General features: G+C 41.9%; 1 long non-coding RNA gene across 1 annotated transcript; it reads right to left on the minus strand.

Moving 5' to 3' along the window:
- Positions 1-1376: 1376 nt before the first annotated feature.
- Positions 1377-7348, minus strand: LOC128054628 (uncharacterized). The gene is made up of 4 exons (XR_008200018.1): positions 7263-7348; positions 5906-6021; positions 5658-5762; positions 1377-2188 (listed from the first exon to the last, which is right to left on the minus strand). It is a non-coding gene; the product is annotated as an uncharacterized LOC128054628 (long non-coding RNA).
- Positions 7349-7663: the final 315 nt, after the last annotated feature.

Genomic DNA, 7663 nt, shown 5'->3' on the forward strand with positions numbered 1-7663 from the left:
CAGCAACATTACAAGATCATGGCTACTCTAAAAGCCTCCACCATCACTGTGAGGTAAAGTAACATTTTCTTCCAGCAGGGACATGGGCAGAAGAACTGTGGATGGAGGGAGGCCAACATACTCCGATCTCAGCTGTCATTTCGAATTTGATCTCCTCTGTGCCAGAAACTGGATTTATTGCTGGTGAGAATGGTGACTCATGCTCTTTTGACACCAAACGACTAATTTATCCTGCTGTGGTTTGGTAGGTACAAATATTTAGTGTGTGATCAAAAATAGAGACCCACCCTCTCCCACCATGCAGGCCCTTAAGATTGGTCTTGCCCAAGCCTGAGGATGTCCTTGAACTCCAATCAAACTTTTACCTCAAATGTAATCTGTTTTATTCTAGGAATCACTGAAACTTGTAACCCAGTCATGAAGGATAGCAAACTGTATCAATAAAAGGGAAGCATCTCATCTAAGAGTTCCCTGTCTTGAGTGTATTCTCTTTTTTATTATTATTAAATTGATTTGGTACCTTTGGCAGCTCATTACCTCTCTCTGAGCCACATTATCCCTATCTGCTACATGAGAGGGTTAAAGTGGGTGACTTTGGGGGATTATCTATTTTAAGGAGCTCCTTCCTTATAAGATCACACATTTATCAGAGGCATCTCGTTACATCTCAGTTTTCCTATATGGTCTTGAGATGCTTTGAAGGTGAGGTTTAACCTGTGTTCTAGATGGGATTCTGCTCTATTTCTAGAAGGATAAGGAAACCTAATAAGAATGGCATCAATTTAACCTGTAAAAAGTTAACTTCAGGATGAGCAATGGAGGTGTATACAACAAACTTCAGAACTTGACATGACTTAAGCTTTCTTGCTCTCATTACAGTATTTCTTTTAGAACCTACTTTTCAGGCCAGATGGACAGGGCACCCACCATAACCATTCAAGAGGTGAAGATGAATTCAGAGGAAACCTCTAGAGGGATTAAGAACAAATAACATGTTTTATTTTAATAGTCACAGTTAGTTGACTCAAGATTTAGCCAGCTTTGGTCCTGGAGAGCTGTCTGTATCAATTTTTCTAACATGATTGTGCAAACTCAGGTCTGAAACTTGGGTTTCTTCATTCACTTTTTCAACTAGTATCTCCTGAAGTGCCTATGCAGTGCCAGGCACTTTTGCCATGGCTGTGGGAAAACTAGGATTTTTTTAATACTACCCTGATCATAAGGACTTTAGAGTCTTCCCAGAGAAGATTTAACAGGCAAACAGATTACTGTAGCTTAAGGCAGTGGCTTCAATGCCATGAGAAAGCTGGAGGCAGTTGAGAGGAGAGAGATTCCATCTCACTGAAAGCTCCTCCCGTAGGAAGTGGCCCCTCCAGTCTTGATGGTTGTCAGGCAAAATTTTAATTCATTGTTAATAAGCCAGTGATTGGGAACCTGCTTCTCTGTGATTCTTTTTTTTTTTCTTCTGTAGAATGTGATAAGAATAGTATCAACCTCATTGACTTGTGAGTAATATGTGATTTCACGTGTATTAAAGCTCTTAGAAAATTTCCTGGAACATTGTAAGTGCTCAAAACATTCATCATGATTTTTATTCTTAGCATCAGAGTAAAATTACCCTAAAGTTTCTTGCAGTCTCAAAAGAGAGATCCATGGAGGGAAGACTCATGCTCATAGACTTCGTTGTGTGTTACAGTGAAACCTACTCAGGTCTTCATAGGTGTCCAGGCTGTGTAGCTCAGAAGGGTGCCATCACTTTCTCCCTCTCCCCTAAACTCATCCTTCTGTCTCTCAAACATGTCGCACGTTTGCACACACACACACACACACAAATGTACAACTGTTTCTGTCTGTAGAAGTTGGACTGTTTATCAAAAGCCCCAGATGTAGGAGTGTTTCAAATAATTTTTGGAAACTGAAATGATTTCAGAGATAATAAGCATCAAGACTGTGGGCGTAAAATAAAAACAATAGGTGAGTTCATAGTGAAATCTTTACATTGAGGAGAGATGGGTTTTCCTTTTTGCTGTCTTTTTTCCCAAAAGCATCATCATTTATGTGGTTTGAAAGTGATCTTTCCTCTGGAAATTAGACATCGTGATACACAACACAAAGATGTAGCTGATTAATTGTATGAACATCTCAATCTCTTTTGAGCGCAGCTTCGTCCTCCTTCAGGCATGGCAGCCTACAAGAATGAATTTGCTTTGAGTCATATATTTTACATAAACCAAAGAGGTTACCCCTAAGGTGAACTGTCTGGCTTACTCTTCCCTACCCCCACCGCGTCCCACACACCATCGCAGGAAGGTATTAGCAGTTTCAAAACTTGAACTTTCTCTCAAGCATTTCCTTACTTGAACCAATCAGGATTTCTACATTAAAAAAATTATTGTCACAGTGCCGTGTGTAATGAATGACTATGGGCATGTTGTTCTTTTAGATGTAAAGCTAATGAGAAAATATTTCTCATTTACCATCAGTGTGGCAAATTCTGGGCAGAGGTACTGCTGTCCTGGATACTCAGCGGTGTTTTTTGTCTCTCTGGTCACACTGCGAACAGAGACAAGCAGTTGCAAGAGGTTGACCAGGACGGGGGTATTGAAGTTCGTCTAGTTTACCCCGCATCTCTTCTATTTTACAGATGGAGAGATCGAGGGCCAAAAAGAGAAAGCGACTTGAAGAAGGTCGCAGAGGGGTTAAAACCCAGAACTTTTGAATCGCAGTCCAGGATTCTAACAATAGAACAAAAGATTAACACTAGCCCACAACCACAGTGCTCTCATAAAGTGTAATGACATGATACAATAATATCTGACTTGAATGGTTGTTATGGGGGTAAATGAGATAACGAATGTGAAATATTCATGTAAAATCTTAGAGTGCTACCTAGGTGGTTGATAAAGAGTGCAGAACATCTGTACAAGTCAAGGGAGAAATGAGGATTATTTTCTTCCTGCAAATAAAACAGAAGTAGTCCCAAGGTCATTTTAAATGTGTTTGCCTGATGCCTTCTTTTAGCCTGAAGTTTCCTTCGCATAGTTCAGCATGAGGGAGTTTCATGTCGTTCTAGACGAAAGATAATTTGTCTGTCTCTCATATAACTAGCAATCTCTAACCAAGCACAAATGTGGCTGAGGTCAAAAGCAGAAACACTACCCTAAACTTGAAAATGGCATTTGCAGACTTAAGCCCAGAGCAGGAATTCTTCACTCAAAGTGGAGGCTCCTCAGTCAAACAAGTAAATAGTACCTTTGGCATCACAAAGACTTCCTCTAGAGCGAGGAAGATGGGGAGAGACGGCAGAAGGTTACTTCACAAGAAGCTGGGCTCGAGAATAGAAGTACATGCTGCTCATGGGACTTTTCTAATAGGGGTTTAAGACAAGTTGAGTCACCTGCGAGGCTGGCAGCGACACACTGGATGCTTGCAGAAGCACGATCGGAATTGTTTGGCGCCAGCCACAAGAGGAAGTTCCCATGAGACAGAGTGTGGTTTAGAACTTTCGGACAATCTAAAAACTGTTAACATGGAGCCAGATTGCCTCTGAGAAGAGAGCACATGATCCTAGAAGCCGTTCTACGGGGGCTGTGGAAGGGATGCTGAAAAGAGGCTGTAGACCAGACAAAGCCCCCTGTACTATGCCACCCTCTACGAGTCTCTCTGAAAGTCTAGAATTCCTTTTTTTCCATAGAGGGGGGATGCTGAAACAGCCACGGGAGTTAGAATGGCAATCGACAGGATGGAAAATCTTTAAGCGGCCTCACCTTTCTTCTCCCATGAAAAGCGAGTGATGAGATCCTGCTCTCAGGGAAATGAAAGGGCAGTAACTTTCCAAAGCAATCAAAGATGCTGCCTCTAGTCCTATATTCAGGCCACATGTGGAAGTGCTTGCTTTCAGATGGATTGTGGGTTGTTGTTTTTTTTTTTCCAGCTCAACGTTTTCTGTAGCTGAAATGATGTGATCCAGATTGTAAAGTGGAGTTGCTCTATGCTAGGTGGTACCTGGCTTAGAGGGTTGCCTTCCATGGCCTAGCAAATACAGTACCGAGGTCAGGTGCAGCAGGAGGTGGTAGTGGTACTGGGGCGTTGTAAGATTTTTCTTGGAATCTGTGATGCTGCTCTAAAAGACCAATGGGATCTTCAGAGAATGTCCTGCTGTTTATCACAATGGGATCCATAGCACACTGATTCTGTGAGATCAGTGTTTTAGGGCCAACTTAGAGGAATGTTGCACATTCCATAGCCCCCCTCCCCATGTAGATTTGCATGTAAAGACTCTGAGAAGGGCCAGAGCAAAGCAACCTGTTTCATTTTGAATAATCCTTCTTTTTTTTTCTAACTTATCTGACCATGGTAACCATTTTTACTTAACACCACAGTCATCCTGGGTGCTTATGCTCCATAGAAAATCCTTTGGGTAACATTTTTGGTTAATTCCATGGATTCAGTAGTCACTGACACAAGGACCCACAGAATGTTAGCATTGAAAGCAACACAGGATTCAATGCCTTCTTCTACTTTTTAAATAAAGAAAGCAGAGGCTTAGAAGTTTGTACCAAAGTAATGAACAACAGCCATTAATCCTGACCTATAAGAACCTAAAATTCTAAAATGTCAGCAAATGACTGTGTAACATTAGGTCATGGATTGTGATGTAATATTATATTATATAAAAGGTTAAATGGGAGTTCCAAGAATACAGGAGTTGGAGTGAATAGAACTGGTTTCTAATCTGAGGTATCTGCTTTCTTCACTCTTGTGGCATGGGCCCATCACTTTTATTAGCACTGGGTACTCTCTCCTGTCTAAATTGGGGAAGATAAAGCTTGTCTGGCTAATTTCACAAGTTCTGGTGAGAATGAAGATAGAAAAAGGATGTGAAAGTGATTTATAAATTGAAAGGTACTGTGTAAATGGTAGAGATCCTTTTTCCCCCCAACAGGTTGATGTATCAGTTGACATTGGGAGGCATTGCCATTGTGTACATTTTCCATCGATTTCCTGTTTCTTGAAGTTTGCTTATATCTCTCCATACACTCCATCTTTTAACTGCTTTCCCAGGTTAGTGAGATGACCTCTGTGTGGAAGCTCTCAGCAAAGTCACAAAGTCAGTTGCCCCCCTGGAATGAGACACGGAGCCTAGGACCCTAACTCACTCCCAGTCAAGCTGACTTGCAAGGGAAAGCAGAAAGCTATGGGCAGGGACAGACCCTCATAACACCTGTGAAAGGACACAAAGGCCTCGAAATTCTGTGTTGTCAGGACTGAACAAAAGAAAAGGAAGAGACCAACAACATTAGTACCAAGAGAAAAGAGAGTGACAAAGACAGAAAGACTCTGTTCATGAAGCCTGGGTATCTTATCTCTGGAATGTTATTGATAATCTGAGTATAGTGTGAGATCTTAAGTGAAATGAATTGGTGGTTTCAGTTCCGGATATAGTATGCAAAGAAAAAAAAAACTGCTCTTTGAAATTCAGAGCTTCCTCGTCTGGGCTTCAGGAAGCCACACGCCTGAAGCTGAGTGTGGAAACTGACTCATTTCTAATCCTTTGAGATTAACCTTTCCAGCCCCCAGACTGTGGGCAGGATCTGAGGCCTATTGGGTCCAGCCAAGCCTGGAGAAGATCAGAAAGAAAAGTGTTGGATACACACCTCTTTTCGGGTGCTCGGCCTCCCAGAAGATTCTAGGCGCAGTGGCCCTTCTGGACAAACTACTCCCAAAGCTCTTCAACTTGCAGTTGGTAGTGGGTGGGTGGCCTGAAGTGGGAGGAAACAAAAATTCAAAAGCAGTAACTACCTAATTTTTAAGGAGACATTAAAGCAGGTTGTCTGGCTGACCCACTTGGTGGACCAACTTGACCGTGAGGTTATGAAGTGTAAAGGAAATCATGTTTCCATACCAAGCAGCCCTTGGAAGCAATGAGTCATTCTCCATGACTGCCCCAGCCGACTGTGGATCTGGTACTCTATGGGCCACTCAGGGACAGGGGGGCCCCAGAGGTATTTCAAATAACTTCTAGGAAGAGAAAAGCACATTGAAAATCACATTTGCCCATTTTTTCTTTACACCTCAAACATGATTGCACATGATGCGTCAGTTAAACTGAAGCATGGAACCCCAGGCAACCAGGAGGGAATTCAGATTTTCTAGAAGGGTCATTCCAAGCTTAACCCTTTAGACCTTAAATCAGCAGTTTCCAGACTGCCTGCAGACCATCTCGGTGAGAGAAATAGCCACCAAGAGGACCTTTTATTTCAATCTGATCGATGCATTAAAAACACCTGAACAATGTGTTTGAAGATAATGTGAAGAACGCTGGTTTAAATGAGAAGCTAGTAAGAGACAAGATGATACCGGGGAACAGGGACCACCAAAAGACCTGGCTGAGGGTCAGAAGATCAGAGTTTCCTAACTCCATGACTTCAGGCAATCCCCTTAATCTCTCTAAACCTCACTTTTTCATCTATAAAGGGAGAACACTAATTTAAAAAGATAGCACACACGTGAAGGCATCTGCCTTATAAACGGTAAACACTGTGCAAAGGTTCATAGTTATTACTACATATAAGCTTTTAAACATTAATGATGAATCTGTGTTAGAAGTGAAAATTTTAGACTTCATCATAGAACAAGCATTCGTCTTCTCAATTCTTCATCTGGACAGCACTCATGAGACATAATAACTCACATTACTGATTTATTTACATGGCACTTCCAAAAAAATATCCGAAATAGCTCATATGATATAGAGGTAACAACCTCATTAGAAAACAGATAAAAGATTAAGACCTGGCCAGGAAAGAAGAGGACAGTGAGGAGGAAGAGAACTCAGAATTACTATAACTTTACTGAAGCATAGAGTGTGATTTTGAGCCTCCCAGCAGCTTAGACAAAGAGGGAACTTTGCAATATTATACAGTACTTTTCATCCAGTAAAGGAAGAATAGTTATGTATGGATTGGGAAGGGGGACAAAACCCTTCTTGGCCCTAAATTCCACATGAAATGTATCATTTACATTTTTATTTAAGCGATTTGAAAAATAAAATGAGCAGGATCTTCAAAAGCACACGGCAAAGATACCGTTCCAGTCTAACCACTAAGAGATATTTCCCTTTGTGAATCAGTGCTTGCCTTCCCAGAACAAACAAACAGCAAGATGATTAATAGAAGAAGCAGGCTGCCTTTAAAAAATAGGGCAGTGAAAATCAGAATGTTTGCCCCTGGCAGGGGCTTGCCACTAACCCAGGTACTCACAGAGGCAGTCACCATTCATTAGGGGAGTCCAGTCAGCGAGGCAGTCTACAAGGTGCCTTGCACAAGGTCACCTGGTGTCTCTGAAACTGACTCTGCATTCTGAGTTCCTTAATATGATTTTGTAGGTCACAGTGTTCTAGGCAAAGCTCCCTATTGATGTACATCTCTCATGCAAGATTTAGATCACCTCTTTTCGGGCAGAGCTCCATGGAAACACCGCCCATGATTTCTGAAGTGGAGACTGATTGAATCCCAGTAATGCCCAGCTGGAGTGGACAGTGAGTCTGCAGCTGACCCATTGCTGGACAGTTGGCAAGCCTGAGACTCCCAGAATATAGTCCTTAGAGGCCACCATTGTTTTGATGCCACAGTAAATTCCTGTTTACCTAAGGTGGCTAGGC

This window comes from Budorcas taxicolor, chromosome 1, assembly GCF_023091745.1.
Source record: "Budorcas taxicolor isolate Tak-1 chromosome 1, Takin1.1, whole genome shotgun sequence".
Lineage (NCBI taxonomy): Eukaryota > Metazoa > Chordata > Mammalia > Artiodactyla > Bovidae > Budorcas > Budorcas taxicolor.